General features: G+C 43.0%; 1 protein-coding gene across 1 annotated transcript in view; it reads right to left on the bottom strand.

The window, feature by feature from the left end:
* The window catches only part of LOC121535702 (receptor-type tyrosine-protein phosphatase mu-like), a 427462-nt gene that overhangs the window by 141026 nt on the left and 266436 nt on the right, over positions 1-20000 (bottom strand). The window lies entirely within an intron of this gene.

Raw genomic sequence — 20000 nt, 5'->3', positions numbered from 1 at the left:
GGGGAGAGAGGGGGAGAGAGGGGGGAGAGAGGGAGAGAGAGGGGAGAAGGAGGGGAGAGGGGGGAGAGAGAGGGGAGGAGAAGGAGGAGAGAGGGGGAGAGAGGGGGGAGAAGGAGGGGAGAGAGGGGGAGAGAGAGGGGAGAAGGAGGGAGAGCGGGGGAGAGAGAGGGGGAGAAGGAGGGGAGAGAGAAAGGGGGGAGAAGGAGGGGAGAAGGAGGGGAGAGAGGGGGAGAAGGAGGGGAGAGAGGGGGAGGAGGAGGGGAGAGAGTGGGAGAAGGGGGAGAGAGAGAGGGGGAGAGGGGGGAGAGAGAGAGGGGGAGAGGGGGGAGAAGGAGGGGAGAGAGGGGGAGAAGGAGGGGAGAGAGGGGGAAGGGGAATATGGGGGATACATGAATACAGTTTTCAAGAATAAACAAAGCAGAGTTATAAAACTAATTTGTTTTAATTTGCTTACCAAGAAACCCAGTTAAACCTGTAATACTTTATCCTTAAAGGGACATTTCTAAAATGTTCAACTTCATATTCATCATCTCCAGCACCACCCCAACATCAACATATGTGAAAATGGGACGTTTCTATGTTTTGTATTAAAAAAGATAGAGGAAGATAAGTGTTTCCAATGACATCATCAACCAATTAGTAGGCAATTAGTAGGCAATTAGTGTCAAGGTAGATGTAGGTGGGTGTGGGTGGAATCAGGCGCAGGACGCAGTACGTTAGTCCAACAGACTTTAGTGAGGCACAGCAAAACAAACACGAAATAAATGCCCTGAGGCAAAAGCTCTGCACGTAGGTGTAAACACAAGCGCACAAACAGGTGCGACAAAATACTCCAAAACTAAGGAGCAAACTAGCTCAACCGAGCAAACAGTAAATATCCAGCCTACCGGCACGACAGTAAAACAATCACACACAACACCTGACAAACACAACGAGAACTAAATAGGACACTAATGACACTAAATGATAACAGGTGTGACAACAATCAGACAAAAGCAAACGAACATAGAAACATGCAACGGTGGCAGCTAGTATTCCGGAGACGACGAACGCCGAAGCCTGCCCGAGCAAGGAAGAGAGGCAGCCTCGGCCGAAACCGTGACAATTAGTAGGCAACACCTCCTCATAAATGGTTAAAATCACATGATGCACACCGATGATGTCATTGGAAACACTTATCTTCCTCTATCATTTTTACTACAAAACATAGAAACGCGCCATTTTCACATATGTTGATGTTGGGGTGGTGCTGGAGATGATGAATATGAAGTTGACACATTGTGAAATTTCCCTTTAATACTTTATCCTTAATACTTTCTCCTGTTTTAGTATGATTATTATCACCTCACACCTAAAATGTTTTTCTACAAACCTAAACTCTCTCTCTTTTTAGTTCCCTCATCCTGTCCTCCTGTGACCCTGGTGTCCTGACCTCACCTGCCCTCTGCCCTCTGACCTCTAACCTCTAACCCCTGCCCTATGCTCTCGTTAGGGGACAGTTCATTTGTGTTGTGATTCCTCCTGCTGCCTCTCAGCCTCTCAGCAGCAGTTCATATTTCATCGCCAGTCCAGCTGTACTAGGTAGAAGACAGTGACCAAAGTCACTACTAATACTGGATGACTCTTTTATAAGGAAGACTGAGAGAATGCTGTGGTTTCAACATTAGGGGGACTAGACTGCTGTGGTTTCAACATTAGGGGGACTAGACTGCTGTGGTTTCACTTCAACATTAGGGGGACTAGACCACTAGATCACTGTGGTTTCACTTCAACATTAGGGGGACTAGACCACTAGACCGCTGTGGTTTCACTTCAACATTAGGGGGACTAGACCACTAGACCGCTGTGGTTTCACTTCAACATTAGGGGGACTAGACCACTAGACCACTGTGGTTTCACTTCAACATTAGGGGGACTAGACCACTAGACCACTGTGGTTTCACATCAACATTGGGGGGACTAGACCACTAGGGTTTCATATCAACATTGGGGGGACTAGACCACTAGACCACTGTGGTTTCACTTCAACATTAGGGGGACAAGACCACTAGACCGCTGTGGTTTCACTTCAACATTAGGGGGACTAGACCACTAGACCACTGTGGTTTCACTTCAACATTAGGAGGACTAGACCACTAGACCACTGTGGTTTCACTTCAACATTAGGGGGACTAGACCACTAGACCGCTGTGGTTTCACTTCAACATTAGGGGGACTAGACCACTAGACCGCTGTGGTTTCACTTCAACATTAGGGGGACTAGACCACTGTGGTTTCACTTCAACATTAGGGGGACTAGACCACTAGACCACTGTGGTTTCACATCAACATTGGGGGGACTAGACCACTAGACCACTGTGGTCTCACTTCAACATTAGGGGGGGCTAGCCCACTAGACCACTGTGGTTTCACTTCAACATTAGGGGGGACTAGACCGCTGTGGTTTCACTTCAACATTGGGGTGCCTAGACCACTAGACCGCTGTGGTTGCAACTCAATATTAGGAAGGTGTTCCTAATGTTTTGTACACTCAGTATATAAAGACATAATGGTGAAGTAAGACAGAGAACACTCTGCACACAGCTAAGTATTTTATACTTTCAGTATTAATATTGACAGACTTCTGGGAATTCATCTTCATGGTTTTGATTGGTTGGTTGTCTTTAGCTCGCCGCACATGGCCTGAACTCACTGTGCTGTAGCTTAGGGGCTCGGAATTAGATGTTGTTTATTTGTGTTTCCAGCATGGGTTTCTTTCTGATGTACTACTGTAAATATATTATCTTCACCCACTCACTCACATCTCATGAATGAATCCAACCACGCGCAAAAAAAACAGGTCACCTCTGTTACGTTGTTCCGGTCACGTACCGTTTGTTCGTTATGAAACCAAAACAGGTCACCTCTGTTACGTTGTTACGGTCACGTACCATTTGTTCGTTATGAAACCAAAACAGGTCACCTCTGTTACGTTGTTCCGGTCACGTACCGTTTGTTCGCTATGAAACCAAAACAGGTCACCTCTGTTACGTTGTTACGGTAACGTACCGTTTGTTCGCTATGACTGCAAAATAGAAATCAAAATGAGATAAGCCAGAAAACGAATGTTAACAAGCTAACTAGATGGTAACTTTACAAGTAAAGTTGTGGGGCTTGCTTAAGCTCTTTACAAGTAGTTTTGTGGTATTGAAAGAAGTTTTAAAAATATTTACTTTAATATTTAAAGCCGTTACATATAGTCAAAGTAAAATGTAGTAAAATAATTGGTCAGATTACTTTGATAGACTACTATATCAACCTTATTACTTTGGATTGTGGGGCAGTTAGATCACAACAATGTCTAAACTACAGTTGTTGTGTGAAAACTGATAGAAGACAGACATAAGACAGAGTGATCTTCTGTCAGATGGGAATAAAAAGCAGGATCATGTGGACAACAGAAGTTGTGGTCAGTGGTTGTGTTCAATAGTTGTGGTCAGTAGTTGTGGTTGTGCGGTTGTGGTCAATAGTTGTGGTCAGTAGCTGTGGTTGTGCGGTTGTGTTCAATAGTTGTGGTCAGTAGTTGCGGTTGTGGTCAATAGTTGTGGTCAGTAGTGTGTGGTTGTGCGGTTGTGTTCAATATTTGTGGTCAGTAGTTGTGGTTGTGTGGTTGTGGTCAATAATTGTGGTCAGCAGTGTGTGGTTGTGCGGTTGTGGTCAATAGTTGTGGTCAGTAGTTGTGGTTGTTCGGTTCTGGTCAATAGTTGTGGTCAGTAGTTGTGGTTGTGCGGTTGTGGTCAATAGTTGTGTTCAGTAGTTGTGGTTGTGCGGTTGTGGTCAATAGTTGTGGTCAGTAGTTGTGGTTGTGCGGTTGTGGTCAATAGTTGTGTTCAGTAGTTGTGGTTGTGCGGTTGTGGTCAATAGTTATGGTCAGTAGTTGTGGTTGTGTGGCTGTGGTCAATAGTTGTGGTCAGTAGTGTGTGGTTGTGCGGTTGTGTTCAATAGTTGTGGTCAGTAGTTGTGGTTGTGCGGTTGTGGTCAATAGTTGTGTTCAGTAGTAGTGGTTGTTTGTTTCTGGTCAATAGCTGTGGTCAGTAGTTGTGGTTGTTCGGTTCTGGTCAATAATTGTGGTCAGTAGATGTGGTTGTGTGGTTGTGGTCAATAGTTGTGGTCAGTAGTTGTGGTTGTGCGGTTGTGGTCAATAGTTGTGTTCAGTAGTTGTGGTTGTGTGGTTGTGGTCAATAGTTATGGTCAGTAGTTGTGGTTGTGTGGTTGTGGTCAATAGTTGTGGTCAATAGTTGTGGTCAGTAGTGTGTGGTTGTGGTCAGTAGTTGTGGTTGTGTGGTTCTGGTCAATAGTTGTGGTCAGTAGTGTGTGGTTGTGCGGTTGTGTTCAATAGTTGTGGTCAATAGTTGTGGTCAGTAGTGTGTGGTTGTGGTCAATAGTTGTGGTCAGTAGCTGTGGTTGTGCGGTTGTGGTAAATAGTTGTGGTCAGTAGCTGTGGTTGTGCGATTGTGGTCAATAATTGTGGTCAGTAGTTGTGGTTGCGCGGTTGTGGTCAGTAGTTGTGGTTGCGTGGTTGTGGTCAATAGTTGTGGTCAGTAGTGTGTGGTTGTGCGGTTGTGGTCATTAGTTGTGGTCAGTAGTTGTGGTTGTGCGGTTGTGGTCAATAGTTGTGGTCAGTAGTGTGTGGTTGTGCGGTTGTGGTCAATAGTCGTGGTCAGTAGGTGTGGTTGTGCGGTTGTGGTCAATATTTATGGTAAGTAGTTGCGGTTGTGGTCAATTGTTGTGGTCAGCAGTGTGTAGTTGTACGGTTGTGGTCAATAGTTGTGGTCAGTAGTGTGTGGTTGTGCAGTTGTGGTCAATAGTTGTGGTCAGTAGTTGTGGTTGTGCATTTGTGGTCAATAGTTATGGTCAGTAGTGTGTGGTTGTGGTCAATAGTTGTGGTCAGTAGTGTGTGGTTGTGCAGTTGTGGTCAATAGTTGTGGTCTATAGTTGTGGTCAATAGTTGTGGTCAGTAGTGTGTGGTTGTGCAGTTGTGGTCAATAGTTGTGGTCTATAGTTGTGGTCAATAGTTGTGGTCAGTAGTGTGTGGTTGTGCGGTTGTGATCAATTGTTGTGGTCAGTAGTGTGTGGTTGTGCGGTTGTGGTCAATAGTTGTGGTCAGTACTGTGTGTTTGTGCGGTTGTGGTCAATAGTTGTGTTCAGTAGTTGTGGTTGTGCGGTTGTGGTCAATAGTTGTGGTCAGTAGTTGTGGTTGTGCGGTTGTGGTCAATAGTTGTGTTCAGTAGTTGTGGTTGTGCGGTTGTGGTCAATAGTTATGGTCAGTAGTTGTGGTTGTGCGGTTGTGGTCAATAGTTGTGGTCAGTACTGTGTGTTTGTGTGGTTGTGGTCATTAGTTGTGGTCAGTAGTGTGTGGTTGTGGTCAATAGTTGTGGTCAGGAGTTGTGGTTGTGCGGTTGTGGTCAATAGTTGTGGTTGTGGTCAATAGTTGTGGTCAGTAGTGTGTGGTTGTAGTCAGTATTTGGGGTTGTGCGGTTGTGGTCAATAGTTGTCGTCAGTAGTGTGTGGTTGTGGTCAATAGTTGTGGTCAGTAGTTGTGGTTGTGTGGTTGTGGTCAATAGTTGTGGTTGTGGTCAATAGTTGTGGTCAGTAGTGTGTGGTTGTAGTCAGTATTTGGGGTTGTGCGGTTGTGGTCAATAGTTGTCGTCAGTAGTGTGTGGTTGTGGTCAATAGTTGTGGTCAGTAGTTGTGGTTGTGTGGTTGTGGTCAATTGTTGTGGTCAGTTCTGTGTGGTTGTGCGGTTGTGGTCAATAGTTGTGGTCAGTAGTGTGTGGTTGTGGTCAATAGTTGTGGTCAGTAGTTGTGGTTGTGCAGTTGTGGTCAATAGTTGTGGTCAGTAGTGTGTGGTTGTTGTGGTTGTGTGGTTGTGGTCAATAGTTGTGGTCAGTAATTGTGGTTGTGCGGTTGTGGTCAATAGTTGTGGTCAGTAGTTGTGGTTGTGTGGTTGTGGTCAATAGTTGTGGTGAGTAGTTGTGGTTGCACAATTGTGGTCAATAGTCGTGGTCAGTAGTTGCGGTTGTGCGGTTGTGGTCAATAGTTGTGGTTGTGGTCAATAGTTGTGGTCATTAGTGTGTGGTTGTGTAGTTGTGGTCAATAGTTGTGGTCAGTGGTGTGTGGTTGTGCGGTTGTGGTCAATAGTTGTGGTTAGTAGTTGTGGTTGCACGGTTGTGGTCAATAGTTGTGGTCAGTAGTGTGTGGTTGTGCGGTTGTGGTCAATAGTTGTGGTCAGTACTGTGCGGTTGTGGTCAATAATTGTGGTCAGTAGTGTATGGTTGTGGTCAGTAGTTGTGGTTGTGCGGTTATGGTCAATAGTTGTCGTCAGTAGTGTGTGGTTGTGCGGTTGTGGTCAATAGTTGTGGTCAGTAGTTGTGGTTGTGCGGTTGTTGTCAATAGTTGTGGTCAGTACTGTGTGGCTGTGCAGTTGTGGTCAATAGTTGTGTGTCAGTAGTTGTAGTTGTGTGGTTGTGGTCAATAGTTGTGGTCAGTAGTGTATGGTTGTGCGGTTGTGGTCAATAGTTGTGGTCAGTAGTGTGTGATTGTGTGGTTGTGGTCAATAGTTGTGGTCAGTAGTGTTTGGTTGTGCAGTTGTGGTCAATAGTTTTGGTCAGTAGTGTGTGGTTGTGCGGTCGTGGTCAATAGTTATGATCAGTAGTTGTGTTCAGCAGTTTTGGTAGGTAGGTGTGTGGTTCAGTAGTTGTGGTCAGTAGTTGTGTGGTTGTGGTCAGTAGTTGTGGTCAGTAGTTGTGGTCAGTACTTGTGTGGTTGTGGTCAGTACTTGTGTTCAGTAGTTGTGTGGTTGTGTTCAGTAGTTGTGTGGTTGTGGTCAGGCGAACATTACGTTAGCAGCTCATTTCAGTTAGCCTGGACGCTAAGATATTTTTTTTCTCAGTTGATTAAGATTTAAATAGCAGAGATGTAAGTAGAGGAAGATTTCATACGCTCTAACTTTCTGTCTATGGTGTTGGCAAAGTGGTCAAAGTAGCTGATTTGTGTCAAAAGTTACATTGTTGCAATGACAGTGAATGTAATGTTGGAACTGATGATGTCACAATGGGACCTTTAGAATGTTGAGGAAATCCCATGAAAGTGGATGGAGGACAGAAAGAAGGACAAAAACTGTAATAGTTTAAAAAGTATCAAATATATAAAAAAGTTGTATACAAGCACACTATTCCAGATTGAAGTTTGAAAGACGTTTCTAGCTTAACTCTCTAAGGTCGATGTCTGCGTCCCGCGGCAATCTAATTAGCATAATAAAACAATCCCCATAAAAATAGGTCCGTTTAAGATAGAGATATATCATGTTTATTTGCATTGAATGCGTCTCAATCCACCGCATCCGCCTATGTCGCTCTTCCGCATATGCGGTGAAAGGTGACAGAGCTAGAGTGGTGTTTGTCAGACCATGAAACATCCCGAAAATGTGTCTTCTAACAAAATTGTTTGGCCTAAAAACTACTATGGAAAGATGAGACTCTCACGAACACAATGGTGTTTTTTGTTTTGCTCTACGACCCCCACAAGAGTCTCGGGACTTGTCTGAAGTTGGTACAGCCAATCTGACAACTTCTGTCTGTAGCGTCCGAACAGTTTGGGCTACAGACTAATATGAAAGGTGAGACTCTCACGTACATGTTGGTTGCTTTGCTCTAGGACGCCCACAGGCCTCACAAGACTCATCTGAAGGTCCCCCGGTACCAGTTGAAAAAATTTATGGAAGTAGGGCTTGCAGTTGACGTACAACGACTCCTGGCGGCCATGTTGGAAGACTACCACATTAATTATTCAGACAAAAACAGCAGAGTGGCTACCCCAAACGACAAGTGTGTGGTTGTGCGGTTGTGGTCAATAGTTGTGGTCAGTAGTTGTGGTTGTGCGGTTGTGGTCAATAGTTATGGTCAGTAGTTGTGGTTGTGGTCAATAGTTGTGGTCAGTAGTGTGTGGTTGTGCAGTTGTGGTCAATAGTTGTGGTCAATAGTTGTGGTCAATAGTTGTGGTCAGTACTGTGTGTTTGTGCAGTTGTGGTCATTAGTTGTGGTCAGTAGTGTGTGGTTGTGGTCAATAGTTGTGGTCAGTAGTTGTGTTTGTGCGGTTGTGGTCAATAGTTGTGGTTGTGGTCAATAGTTGTGGTCAGTAGTGTGTGGTTGTTGTCAGTAGTTGAAAAAATGTATGGAAGTAGGGCTTGCAGTTGACGTACAACGACTCCTGGCGGCCATGTTGGAAGAGCAATGCATTAATTATTCAGAAAAAAACAGCAGAGTGGCTACCCCAAACGGCATGATAACAGTGCCTAAAACTAGTTGACGTTTACAGATTCCCCGCAATCACGAAACACCATTGGTGATACTAATGAGATATGACTCAAGAACTGTCCGAAAAGCGAAGAAACCTTTTTGCCCGTCAAGACCTGAACCCAGACAGCTGTCAGTACAGGGTCTGCTACGATCATTTCATCACTGGTAAGTCAAGTCTGATCGATTTAGAGTTTAGCTTAGCTATCATGCTAACCAGGTGTTAACAACAACACTACAGTAAGTTAGCCAAAAATGAGCTAGCTAGATAGCTTGTAGTCAGTCTAGCAATTAGCATGTGTCACGTTAAGGGAAGCAATTTTTTTCACCATAAAAATGCACCTTTATAACAATGGATTGCATGCCTCTATCATCTCATTGCAGACTAACATAAGCCTACTATTCCTAATGTGATGAGTAGATTGGATAGTGATCATTTAGGCTGTTAATAAGGACGTAGTGGCATAGGCCTGTAGGCTATATCTGAGACGTTTCTTTCCTTTGCATGGGACAAATGTGGCCTTTGATTAACATTTCATACAATTGTACTACACTTTATATGACTGGAGACATGAGCAGAATATTTGTTTATTCGATTGGTAGCCTAGGTCTAGTCTACTGACACTGACAACAGATCAATTAAAATTACCTTGTCTTGAACGCAACCATCTAATCTAGGCTGAAAAGGGGTCCTGGCTAAAAGGGATCTGGAACTGGATAATATTTTCATAATGTCCTCCCAGAAAGGTACCTGCCCTATCCAGAGTAGCTAATCCTTTCACCCTCTCCCATGGCTGTTAGCTAGGTACCTAGCTACAAATGCATTTAGAGTTACAACGATAAATGCATCAAGATAGCTAGCTAACTAGCTAATATGATGTTAGCAAGCTGGTGATATTTAATTCACTTAGCTAGCTATACGGTATGTAAAGTTAGCTAACTAGCGAACATTACGTTAGCAGCTCATTTCAGTTAGCCTGGGTGCTAAGTTTCTGTAGCAAGCTAACTAGCTAATAATATATTGTTTTCCCACTGCCTCCATTTTCTGGGTCCTTAGAAAAACTAAGTAATGGGCAATCTTCCGGAAGTTTCCGGTTGTAGCAAAACACAGCCAGCCATGTGGACGATTGGAGGACTTCCAACAGACTGACTTTGGCCTTCCAACATGGCCCCTGGTGCGATTGCTAGGATTGATTTGTGATGCAACTGCAAGCCCTCTATATATGGAGACTGTTTAGTGTTGAGTTTAGTTTTTTAAAATGTTTATTTCACCTTTATTTAACCAGGTAAGCCAGTTGAGAACAAGTTCTCATTTACAACTGTGACCTGGCAGTTAAATACATGTAAAAAAAATAAATAAATAGGTGTGATAGTTAACATGCTAACAGGTGTGATAGTTAACATACTAACAGGTGTGATAGTTAACATACTAACAGGTGATAGTTAACATACTAACAGGTGTGATAGTTAACATACTAACAGGTGATAGTTAACATACTAACAGGTGTGATAGTTAACATACTAACAGGTGATAGTTAACATACTAACAGGTGTGATAGTTAACATGCTAACAGGTGTGGTAGTTAACATACTAACAGGTGTGATAGTTAACATACTAACAGGTGATAGTTAACATATCAACATGTGTGATAGTTAACATACTAACAGGTGTGATAGTTAACATACTAACAGGTGATAGTGAACATATCAACATGTGTGATACTTTACATACTAACATACTAGGGCGGTAGGTAGCTTAGTGGTTAAGAGCGTTGTGCCAGTAACCGAAAGGTCGCTGGTTCTAATCCCCGAGCCGACTAGGCACTTAACCCTAATTGCTCCTGTAAGTTGCTCTGGATAAGAGGTGTGGTAGTTAACATACTAACAGGTGATAGTTAACATACTAACAGGTGATAGTTAACATACTAACAGGTGATAGTTAAAATACTAACAGGTGATAGTTAACATACTAACAGGTGATAGTTAGAATACTAACATGTGTGAAGAGCATACTAACAGGTGTGATAGTTAACATACTAACAGGTGTGATAGTTAAAATACTAACAGGTGTGATAGTTAACATACTAACATGTGTGATAGTTAACATACTAACAGGTGTGATAGTTAACATACTAACATGTGTGATAGTTAACATACTAACAGGTGTGATAGTTAACATACTAACATGTGTGATAGTTAACATACTAACAGGTGTGATAGTTAACATACTAACAGGTGTGATAGTTAACATGCTAACAGGTGTGATAGTTAACATACTAACAGGTGATAGTTAACATACTAACAGGTGATAGTTAAAATACTAACATGTGTGAAGAGCATACTAACATGTGTGATAGTTAACATACTAACAGGTGATAGTTAACATACTAACAGGTGTGATAGTTAACATACTAACAGGTGATAGTTAACATACTAACAGGTGATAGTTAAAATACTAACATGTGTGAAGAGCATACTAACAGGTGATAGTTAACATACTAACAGGTGTGATAGTTAACATACTAACAGGTGATAGTTAACATACTAACAGGTGATAGTTAACATACTAACATGTGATAGTTAAAATACTAACAGGTGATAGTTAACATACTAACAGGTGTGATAGTTAACATACTAACAGGTGATAGTTAACATACTAACAGGTGATAGTTAACATACTAACAGGTGATAGTTAACATACTAACAGGTGATAGTTAACATACTAACAGGTGATAGTTAAAATACTAACATGTGTGAAGAGCATACTAACAGGTGTGATAGTTAACATACTAACAGGTGTGATAGTTAACATACTAACAGGTGATAGTTAAAATACTAACAGGTGTGATAGTTAACATACTAACAGGTGATAGTTAAAATACTAACAGGTGTGATAGTTAACATACTAACAGGTGATAGTTAACATACTAACAGGTGATAGTTAACATACTAACAGGTGATAGTTAACATACTAACAGGTGATAGTTAACATACTAACAGGTGATAGTTAACATACTAACAGGTGATAGTTAACATACTAACAGGTGTGATAGTTAACATACTAACATGTGTGATAGTTAACATACTAACATGTGTGATAGTTAACATACTAACATGTGTGATAGTTAACATACTAACAGGTGTGATAGTTAACATACTAACAGGTGTGATAGTTAACATACTAACATGTGTGATAGTTAACATACTAACAGGTGTGATAGTTAACATACTAACAGGTGTGATACAGTGAGGGAAAAAAGTATTTGATCCCCTGCTGATTTTGTACGTTTGCCCACTGACAAAGAAATGATCAGTCTATAATTTTAATGGTAGGTTTATTTGAACAGTGAGAGACATAATAACAACAAAAAAATCCAGAAAAACGCATGTCAAAAATGTTATAAATTGATTTGCATTTTAATGAGGAAAATAAGTATTTGACCTCCTCTCAATCAGAAAGATTTATGGCTCCCAGGTGTCTTTTATACAGGTAACGAGCTGAGATTACGAGCACACTCTTAAAGAGAGCGCTCCTAATCTCAGTTTGTTACCTGTATAAAAGGCACCTGTCCACAGAAGCAATCAATCAATCAGATTCCAAACTCTCCACCATGGCCAAGACCAAAGAGCTCTCCAAGGATGTCAGGGACACGATTGTAGACCTACACAAGGCTGGAATGGGCTACAAGACCATCGCCAAGCAGCTTGGTGAGAAGGTGACAACAGTTGGTGTGATTATTCGCAAATGGAAGAAACAAAAAAAAAAATGTTAATCTCCCTCGGCCTGGGGCTCCATGCAAGATCTCACCTCGTGGAGTTGCAATGATCATGAGAACGGTGAGGAATCAGCCCAGAACTACACGGGAGGATCTTGTCAATGATCTCAAGGCAGCTGGGACCATAGTCACCAAGAAAACAATTGGTAACACACTACGCAGTGAAGGACTGAAATCCTGCAGCGCCCGCAAGGTCCCCCTGCTCAAGAAAGCACATATACAGGCCCGTCTGAAGTTTGCCAATGAACATCTGAATGATTCAGAGGAGAACTGGGTGAAAGTGTTGTGGTTAGATGAGACCAAAATCGAGCTCTTTGGCATCAACTCAACTCGCCATGTTTGGAGGAGGAGGAATGCTGCCTATGACCCCAAGAACACCATCCCCACCGTCAAACATGGAGGTGGAAACATTATACTTTGGGGGTGTTTTTCTGCTAAGGGGACAGGACAACTTCACCGCATCAAAGGGACGATGGACGGGGCCATGTACCGTCAAATCTTGGGTGAGAACCTCCTTCCCTCAGCCAGGGCATTGAAAATGGGTTGTGGAAGGGTATTCCAGCATGACAATGACCCAAAACACACGGCCAAGGCAACAAAGGAGTGGCTCAAGAAGAAGCACATTAAGGTCCTGTTGTGGCCTAGACAGTCTCCAGACCTTAATCCCATAGGAAATCTGTGGAGGGAGCTGAAGGTTCGAGTTGCCAAACGTCAGCCTCGAAACCTTAATGACTTGGAGAAGATCTGCAAAGAGGAGTGGGACAAAATCCCTCCTGAGATGTGTGCAAACCTGGTGGCCAACTACAAGAAACATCTGACCTCTGTGATTGCCAACAAGGGTTTTGCCACCAAGTACTAAGTCATGTTTTGCAGAGGGGTCAAATACTTATTTCCCTCATTAAAATGCAAATCAATTTATACCATTTTTTACGTGCGTTTTTCTGGATTTTTTATTGTTATTCTGTCTCTCACTGTTCAAATAAACCTACCATTCAAATTATAGACTGATCATGTCTTTGTCAGTGGGCAAACGTACAAAATCAGCAGGGGATCAAATACTTTTCTGTATTTAACATACTAACAGATGTGTGGAGCATACTAACCCTGCCATCTATTAGACAGACACTCCCCCCTGCTAAGGAGGCCATTCCAGACAGTGGGATCTCTGTGAGGCTCAGGGGGACTGGGTAGTGTTTCAACTAAACACAGAGGCTTCCACTGAGAGGAAATGAAAAGAGATGGTGACCTTTGAGAGTTTGAATAATGAACGAGTAAAGAGAAATGGGGGCATAAAAGAGGAGATATATAGAGGAGAGGCGAGTTGAGGGCTGTCATCACGGCATGCAGGGTTTATTTTATTTTGTATTAGAGGGGGACAGCCAGAGGTGGCTATGGAAAACCATATCTCCTGTGTTTTTAGAATAAGTTAAATTCTCCAAGAATCAACGGGTATATAATCATTCATTTAATAAGTCCAAAAATGGATGTAGCAATTGCAGATTCCCTCTTTAAGGCAGACCCGTTATTTGACTGGTTGTCATTAACATGAACACTGCTTATTTATTCTCCTGTGGTTTTTCGGTAACACTTTACTTTACACCCATTGTCATAACAGCTGACACAGCTTGTCATAACCTGTCATAATATGGTCATAACACTGTCATTACCCATATATTTACACCTGTTGTGATATATATATTATATATATATATATATATATATATATATATATATTGCGTTATCTTATGGCGGGTTATGGCACCTACATAAGAGTGTCAAATCCAACATTTATTCAAATTAGGTTTTTTTTCCCTGCCAAGAAGGTTCCTTTCGTTTGAAAGTTTGTCTCTTAAATCTAGTTGAAGTAGGATGGAACTAAACACAGAAAAAAACAAATATACACTTCAGATCCATCATCCTTTAGAAGAACGTACCGCATAATATTTTATCTAGAGAGTGGTCAAATTTGCCCGCTGATAATTTATGTCGTGTTTGTGATTGTGTGATGATTCCTGTGTAATTATGTGCTGTCATGATCAATGTTCCCTTTCCTTTTTTTTTTTTTTTTCACCACTGAGCAAATTTCAGGTCTGCTGAGCGCAAACTTTAACGTTGTACAAATTCTCTGCAAACTTCCAGCGCGCGTTTACGGTGAACACCGAGGCTGTACCCGCTTTAAGTTACAGTTTTAACAGTGGCCACGAAGGCTACTGTGGCTATTTGATCATAATGTAGGCCTACCAGACTGGCCAATCATCAAAAAACTGAAAATTCATCCCATAACATTTTAATATGGAAATAGCTGTTCTATCATTCAGCCTACAGTAGCAGCCAATGTGTGGTGTTCAACATAGGCCTACATTCCATGAGACTTTTGATAAAAACCATGCAGGGCTTGACATTAACCCGTTTATCCACTTGTCCTTCAGACAAGGAGGTGACTGAACATGTTGTTGTGTCGTTTGATGCAAGAAAATTGCATCAAACAACACAATTTGTCCACTTTACAAAATAAAATGCAGTATTATTCCCATACCATTATTACAGAGAATCAGACAAATTATGCTACCCTCTGCCTATTGGCTACTTAGTTTATTCAAGCCTGTCTCAAATACAACACTGTCCCTTTAAGACAAAAAAAAAAAGAATCTCTTTACCTGACTCACTTTGATCTCAAAACAAGTGCATCTACTCACAACCGTTCATGCTGTAAACACAGTCCAGTTCAAAGTAAATGGCACCGATCCATATATGGCAATGATCTATTTGCATATAGGCCTACTGCAGCTCTGATTGTTTGTGCCACACCGGTCTGTGTAGAGTACGGGCTGAGAAGTGCGTGTCAATGCAATAGAATCCTACTCTGATGCGTTCTGCCTACAACAAAATCTCTTGCATTTGTTTCCGGTATGCTGCGTTGAAAGTGGCTAATATTGCGTTGATTCAATCACAGTTGCCACAGTAAAGGGAAGCGTTGATAGTGTTAACAGGGGAAAACTCTAGAACAGTGGTCACCAACCTTTCCTGAGTCAAGATCACTTTGAGTCAAAATGCAAGCCGAGATCTACCGCTCAGATTTTATTTAACATGACTATGCAACATTAACCAATTAGAAACAGTCCTGTAGCAATGAGGTTCGTGCAGTGAGCTCTAGGCCCAAGACATTATCACCTGCATATTGGCTTTGCTTGAATTGCCCTGCCAATGCATTGTTGTTCGGGCCATTTTTTAAAATTATATTTCAAAATTTGAGGTAAGCTATTTCATCGGTAATAGATCTGTTGTTGTATTACATGTGAGGCACAGCTGAGTGAGCATACATTTAAATAATTTTGCTTTTTTATTTGTATTTTACTGGGCTGATGGTGCCTGCATCTGATGGTCAGTCTCAGCGGAGGGAGAGAGCGGCAGACTGAGGATCCGCCTCTCAACGTCCCTCCGCTCTCCCTTTCCTCCACTGACACTGACCAAAAAGGGACACCGTCTTCCAGCCGATGGCAAAAAAACTCGAGTCGCACCGCATTAGTTCTGCCTCGTAGAAATTCACGTTGTTACTCCTATGAACAGAGAACGTGAAATATTCCTCGATATAAAAAAAAAGACCCAAGCCGCTAATGATAACAACGACACAAGCCTATAGATACACTTTCCTACTCATTCATTACTGCTGCAGTGCTTGTTGTAGCGCTGAGTGAAAATAGGAAGAACGCTGATTTTTATGTCTCATAAAAGTGTTGAATACAAAGTGTTGACAGTGCTGAGTAAGAACTTAAACACCATCTCTCTTTGCTGTATTCGTTGACAGTCTCTCTCTAGTCATGGTTTTAAACTTCACTGTAGCTTTCGTTTACGCCTGCTACGTTACTGCAGACACGGTCATCTGAGCTATCCCATTGGCCAGCGGTAGGCCTATAGTGCACTTGATTTGCTCTCATGGCCCGCCTGGAAGGCGGAGTTTGTGCCTTCAGACACATTAAATGGTTAAAACTGGCAACAGTTGGCCTACCCGGCACACAGGGCAGCTGGATCGGGTGCACCTACAATAGGAACACAAGGTGGTGGGTTTTTACAGAAATGTTTGGAGATCGACTAGGTGGGTGTGGTGTGGTGTGGTGTGTGGTGTGGTGGGTGGTGTGAGGTAGTGGGTGGTGTGAGGTGGTGGGTGGTGTGAGGTGTGGTGGGTGTGAGGTGTGGTGGGTGGTGGGTGTGGTGGGTGTGTGGTGTGGTGGGTGGTGTGGTGTGGTGGGTGTGTGGTGTGGTGGGTGTGTGGTGTGGTGGGTGTGTGGTGTGGTGGGTGGTGTGAGGTGTGGTGGGTGTGTGGTGTGGTGGTTGGTGTGGTGGTTGTGGGTGTGTGGTGTGGTGTGGTGGGTGTGTGGTGTGGTGGGTGTGTGGGTGTGTGGTGTGGTGGGTGTGTGGTGTGGTGTGGTGGGTGTGTGGTGTAGTGTGGTGTGGTGTGGTGGTTGGTGTGGTGGTTGTGGGTGTGTGGTGTGGTGTGGTGGGTGTGTGGTGTGGTGGGTGTGTGGTGTGGTGGGTGGTGTGAGGTGGGTGTGTGGTGTGGTGGTTGGTGTGGTGGTTGTGGGTGTGTGGTGTGGTGTGGTGGGTGTGTGGTGTGGTGGGTGTGTGGGTGTGTGGTGTGGTGGGTGGTGTGAGGTGGGTGTGTGGTGTGGTGGGTGGTGTGGTTGGTGTGGTGGGTGTGTGGTGTGGTTGGTGTGGTGGGTGTGTGGTGTGGTGGGTGTGGTGGGTGTGTGGTGTGGTGGGTGTGTGGTGGGTGTGTGGTGTGGTGTGGTTGGTGTGTGGTGTGGTGGGTGTGGTGTGGTTGGTGTGTGGTGTGGTGTGGTGGGTGTGGTGTGATGTGGTGTTAGATCATTGTTATTTACCAAGGGTGGGGTCAATTCGAAATTGAAGGCAGTCCAAAGTTTTTAAATTTTTTAAATCACTTTCTGAATTGACTACCTTTATTTCAAAATTGACACCAACCATTTTACTAAGACTTAAATGATATACCAATATAATACAGTATATTATGAAAGGTATGAGTACTGTTAGATTTTGAGGCAGTTCAGATGATAACAGGCCAAATGTACCCTTGGTGAAGTTGGAGCTTAACCGCCAACCTTCCAGAGAACAAACACTTACATCAGATAAAATGGGCCTGTACTGTATAACAAGTCTTACGCCAGATCCCCACTGCTGACACCACATGATGCCCGTCTCTCTCTCCATCAAAATCACATAATTGCAGCTAATTCCTAATTCCAAACGCCTGCACACAAATTAAAAAGAGAGGGAAGTGGGGAGAAAAGTGGGTTGAGAAGGAGGGCTTAAGCTGTTAAGGGGTGGGCCACAGGGGTCTGGGAGGGCTGCAGGGTAGCACCTGTATTCCTGTCTGCCACGTACCACACACACACACACACACACACACACACACACACACACACACACACACACACACACACACACACACACACACACACACACACACACACACACACACACACACACACACACACACACACACACACACACACACACACAGGCAACCTGAGCTGACACCAATTAGGTTCCTCTACACCGGCTGCTCCTCTCGGCCAACAGATTTCCAACCCTCCTCTCCTCCTCTCCTCCTCTCCTCCTCTCATCCCCCCACCTTCTCCCCACCCACCTCCCTGTATGACGCCAAACAATTATGGTGGATTGACTTGGCATCGACTGGATTGTGACCTGAAAATCAGATGTATTATATCTGTGGGCTGATAGGCTGAGTGTGATGGGGAGTATTTCAATCATCCTCTGACTCTCATAATCTGTCTCCCTCTCCCTCTCTCTCTCCCTCTCTCTTCCCTCTCTCTCTTCCCTCTCTCTCCCTCTCTCTCTCTCCTCTCTCTCTCTTCCCTCTCTCTCTCCCTCTCTCTCTCCCCCCTCCCTCCCTCTCCCTCTCTCTCTCTCTCTTCCCGCTCTCTCCCCTCTCTCTCTCTCACCTCTCTCTACCCCTCTCTCTCTCCCTCCCTCTCTCTCCCCTCTCTCTCCCCCCTCTTTCTCTCACCCCTCTCTCTCCATCCTTCCCTTTCTCTCTCTTACTTGCTATCTTTCATCCACATCTCTCATCCCCCTCTCCCTCTGACTCAATTTACTCTCTCTCTCTCTCTCTCTCTCTCTCTCTCTCTCTCTCTCTCTCTCTCTCTCTCTCTCTCTCTCTCTCTCTCTCTCTCTCTCTCTCTCTCTCTCTCTCTCTCTCTCTCTCTCTCTCTCTCTCAGTTCATTTCAATTTAAGGGCTTTATTGGCATGGGAAACATTGCCAAAACAAGTGAAATAGATAATAAACAAAAGTGAAATAAACAATAAAAAATTAACAGTAAACATTACACTCAGAAGTTCCAAAAGAATAAAGACATTTCAAATGTCATATTATGTATATATATACAGTGTTGTAATGATGTGCAAATAGTTAAAGTACAAAAGGGAAAATAAATCAACATAAATATGGGTTGTATTTACAATGGTGTTTGTTCTTCACTGGTTGCCCTTTTCTTGTGGCAACAGGTCACAAATCTTGCTGCTGTGACGGCACACTGTGGTATTTCACCCAGTAGATATGAGAGTTTATCCAAATTTGATTTGTTTTTTAATTCTTTGTGGGTCTGTGTAATCTGAGGGAAATATGTGTCTCTAATATGGTCATACATTTGGCAGGAGGTTTGGAAGTGCAGCTCAGTTTCCACCTCATTTTGTGCCTTTCTCAATAGCAACGCTATGCTGACTTCATATCAATATAATGTTATTTATATGGGGGATACAATCTAGTCAAAGATTTCCTTAAGTTTGGGTCAGTCACGGTGGTCAGGTATTCTGCCACTGTGTACTCTCTGTTTAGGGCCAAATAGCATTCTAGTTTGCGCTGTTTTTCTGTTAATTCTTTCCAATGTGTCAAGTAATTCTCTTTTTGTTTTCTCATGATTTGGTTGGGTCTAATTGTGTTGCTGTCCTGGGGCTCTGTGGGGTCTGTTTGTGTTTGTGAACAGAGCCCAGGACCAGCTTGCTTAGGGGACTCTTCTCTAGGTTCATCTCTCTGTAGGAGATGCTTTGTTATGGAAGGTTTGGGAATCGCTTCCTTTTAGGTGGTTGTAGAATTTAACAGCTCTTTTTCTGGATTTTGATAATTAGCAGGTATCGGCCTAATTCTGCTTTGCATGCATTATTTGGTGTTTTACGTTGTACACGGAGGATGTTTTTGCAGAATTCTGCATGCAGAGTCTCAATTTGGTGTTTGTCCCATTTTGTCAATTCTTGGTTGGCGAGCGGACCCCAGACCTCACAACCATAAAGGGCAATGTGTTCTATAACTGATTCAAGTATTTTTAGCCAGATCCTAATTGGGATGTCAAATTATATGTTCCTTTTGATGGCGTAGAAGACCCTTCTTGCCTTGTCTCTCAGATCGTGGTTAGATTCTATGGATTCTTCAATTACATTGAGCTGATTTCTGACGTGCTGTTCCTTCTTTTTCCGTAGTGTATTTCTGTATTGTTTTAGTGATTCACCATAGTGAAGGCTCAGGTTTTTTGGTTGGATAGGTTTCTCAATTTCTTTCTTAGGTTTTTGCATTCTTCATCAAACCATTTGTCATTGTTTCAATTTTTCTTAGGTTGTCTGCTTGAAAATAAATATATATACACTACCGTTCAACTACCGTTACTTAGAAATGTCGTTGTTTTCGAAAGAAAAGCATTTTTTTTTGTCCATTAAAATAACATCAAATTGATCAGAAATGCAGTGTAGACATTGTTAACGTTGTAAATGGCTATTGTAGCTGGAAAGGGCTGCTTTTTTATGGAATATCTACATAGGCGTACAGAGGCCCATTATCAGCAACCATTAGTTCTGTGTTCCAAT

The sequence above is a fragment of the Coregonus clupeaformis genome, chromosome 21 (genome assembly GCF_020615455.1).
Source record: "Coregonus clupeaformis isolate EN_2021a chromosome 21, ASM2061545v1, whole genome shotgun sequence".
NCBI classification, from domain to species: Eukaryota; Metazoa; Chordata; class Actinopteri; order Salmoniformes; family Salmonidae; genus Coregonus; species Coregonus clupeaformis.
The sequence above is the reverse complement of the archived record's forward strand: the minus strand, read 5'-3'. Positions and strand labels throughout refer to the sequence as shown.